The sequence below is a fragment of the Triticum aestivum genome, chromosome 4D (assembly GCF_018294505.1).
Source record: "Triticum aestivum cultivar Chinese Spring chromosome 4D, IWGSC CS RefSeq v2.1, whole genome shotgun sequence".
Classification (NCBI taxonomy): domain Eukaryota; kingdom Viridiplantae; phylum Streptophyta; class Magnoliopsida; order Poales; family Poaceae; genus Triticum; species Triticum aestivum.
In genome coordinates this window covers 297,016,498-297,019,719 of record NC_057805.1, presented here as the reverse complement: position 1 = coordinate 297,019,719, position 3,222 = coordinate 297,016,498, and positions in this window count along the sequence as shown.

The following is a 3,222-nucleotide window of genomic DNA, read 5'->3' as shown; positions in this document are numbered from 1 at the left end:
AGAGCGGTAAATTGGTAAGAGACATCATAGATCGCACCATATCCAATAGAGTGTGATTACGACGTTCGGACACACCATTTCTCTGAGGTGTTCCAGGCGGCGTGAGTTGTGAAACTATTCCACATTTCCTTAAGTGCGCACCAAACTCGTGACTTAAATATTCTCCACCACGATCTGATCGTAAGAATTTTATTTTCCTGTCACGTTGATTCTCAACTTCACTCTGAATTCCTTGAACTTTTCAAAGGTTTCAGACTTGTGTTTCATTAGGTAGACATACCCATATCTACTTAAATCATCAGTGAGAGTGAGAACATAACGATATCCTCCGCGAGCCTCAACACTCATTGGACCGCACACATCGGTATGTATGATTTCCAATAAGTTGGTTGCTCGCTCCATTGTTCCGGAGAACGGAGTCTTGGTCATCTTACCCATGAGGCATGGTTCGCACGTGTCAAATGATTCGTAATCAAGAGACTCCAAAAGTCCATCTGCATGGAGCTTCTTCATGCTCTTGACACCAATGTGACCAAGGCGGCAGTGCCACAAGTATGTGGGACTATCGTTATCAACTTTATATCTTTTGGTATTCACACTATGAACATGTGTAACATCACGTTCGAGATTCATCAAAAATAAACCATTGACCAGCGGGGCATGACCATAAAACATATCTCTCAAATAAATAGAACAACCATTATTCTCGGATTTAAATGAGTAGCCATCTCGAATTAAACGAGATCCAGATACAATGTTCATGCTCAAAGCTGGCACTAAATAACAATTATTGAGGTTTAAAACTAATCCCGTAGGTAGATGCAGAGGTAGCGTGCCGACGGCGATCACATCGACCTTGGAACCATTCCCGACGCGCATTGTCACCTCATCCTTCGCCAGTCTCCGTTTATTCCGTAGTTCCTGTTTTGAGTTACAAATATGAGCAACCGCACCGGTATCAAATACCCAGGAGCTACTACGAGTACTGGTAAGGTACACATCAATTACATGTATATCACATATACCTTTGGCGTTGCCGGCCTTCTTCTTGTCCGCTAAGTATTTGGGGCAGTTCCGCTTCCAGTGACCACTTCCCTTGCAATAAAAGCACTCAGTCTCGGGCTTGGGTCCATTCTTTGACTTCTTCCCGGTAACTTGTTTACCGGGCGCGGCAACTCCCTTGCCGTCCTTCTTGAAGTTCTTCTTACCCTTGCCCTTCTTGAACTTAGTGGTTTTATTCACCATCAACACTTGATGTTCTTTTCTGATCTCTACCTCAGCTGATTTCAGCATTGAATATACCTCAGGAATGGTCTTTTCCATCCCCTGCATATTGAAGTTCATCACAAAGCTCTTGTAGCTTGGTGGAAGCGACTGGAGGATTCTGTCAATGACCGCGTCATCCGGGAGATTAACTCCCAGCTGAGACAAACGGTTGTGCAACCCAGACATTCTGAGTATGTGCTCACTAACAGAACTATTCTCCTCCATTTTACAGCTGAAGAACTTGTCGGAGACATCATATCTCTCGACCCGGGCATGAGCTTGAAAAACCAGTTGCAGCTCCTCGAACATCTCATATGCTTCATGTTTCTCAAAACGCTTTTGGAGACCCGGCTCTAAGCTGTAAAGCATGCCGCACTGAACGAGGGAGTAATCATCAACACGCTGCTGCCAAGCGTTCATAACGTCTTGGTTCTCAGGGATTGGTGCTTCACCTAGCGGTGCTTCTAAGACATAATCTTTCTTGGCTACTATGAGGATGATCCTCAGGTTCCGGGCCCAGTCCGTATAGTTGCTGCCATCATCTTTCAGCTTGGTTTTCTCTAGGAACGCGTTGAAATTGAGGACAACGTTGGACATTAGATCTACAAGACATAGTGTAAAGATTTTAGACTAAGTTCATGATAATTAAGTTCATCTAATCAAATTATTTAATGAACTCCCACTCAGATAGACATCCCTCTCGTCATCTAAGTGAAACATGATCCGAATTCAACTAGGCCGTGTCCGATCATCACGTGAGACGGACTAGTCAAGATCGGTGAACATTTCCATGTTGATCGTATCTTCTATACGACTCATGCTCGACCTTTCGGTCCTCCGTGTTCCGAGGCCATGTCTGTACATGCTAGGCTCATCAAGTCAACCTAAGTGTATTGCGTGTGTTCCGAGGCCATGTCTGTACATGCTAGGCTCGTCAACACCCGTTGTATTCGAACGTTAGAATCTATCACACCCGATCATCACGTGGTGCTTCGAAACAACGAACCTTCGCAACGGTGCACAGTTAGGGTGAACACTTTCTTGAAATTATTATAAGGGATCATCTTACTTACTACCGTCGTGCTAAGCAAATAAGATGCAAAAACATGATAAACATCACATGCAATCAAATAGTGACATGATATGGCCAATATCATCATGCTCCTTTGATCTCCATCTTCGGGGCACCATGATCATCTTCGTCACCGGCATGACACCATGATCTCCATCATCATGATCTCCATCATTGTGTCTTCATGAAGTCGTCACGCCAACGATTACTTCTACTTGTATGGCTAACGCGTTTAGCAACAAAGTAAAGTAAATTACATGGCGTTATTCAATGACACGCGGGTCATGCAAAATAATAAAGACAACTCCTATGGCTCCTGCCGGTTGTCATACTCATCGACATGCAAGTCGTGATTCCTATTACAAGAATATGATCAATCTCATACATCACATATATCATTCATCACATCTTCTGGCCATATCACATCACATAACACTTGCTACAAAAACAAGTTAGACGTCCTCTAATTGTTGTTGCAAGTTTTTACGTGGTTTGTAGGTTTCTAGCAAGAACGTTTTCTTACCTACGTATGACCATGGTGATTTGCCAATTTCTATTTACCCTTCATAAGGACCCTTTTCATCGAATTCGTTCCGACTAAAGTAGGAGAGACAGACACCCGCTAGCCACCTTATGCAACTAGTGCATGTCAGTCGGTGGAACCTGTCTCACGTAAGCGTACGTGTAAGGTCGGTCCGGGCCGCTTCATCCTACAATGCCGCCGAAACAAGAAACGACTAGTAGCGGCAAGAAGAATTGGCAAACTCAACGCCCACAACTGCTTTGTGTTCTACTCGTGCATAGTAACTACGCATAGGCCTGGCTCATGATGCCACTGTTGGGAATCGTAGCATAATTTAAAATTTTCCTATGCTCACCAAGAT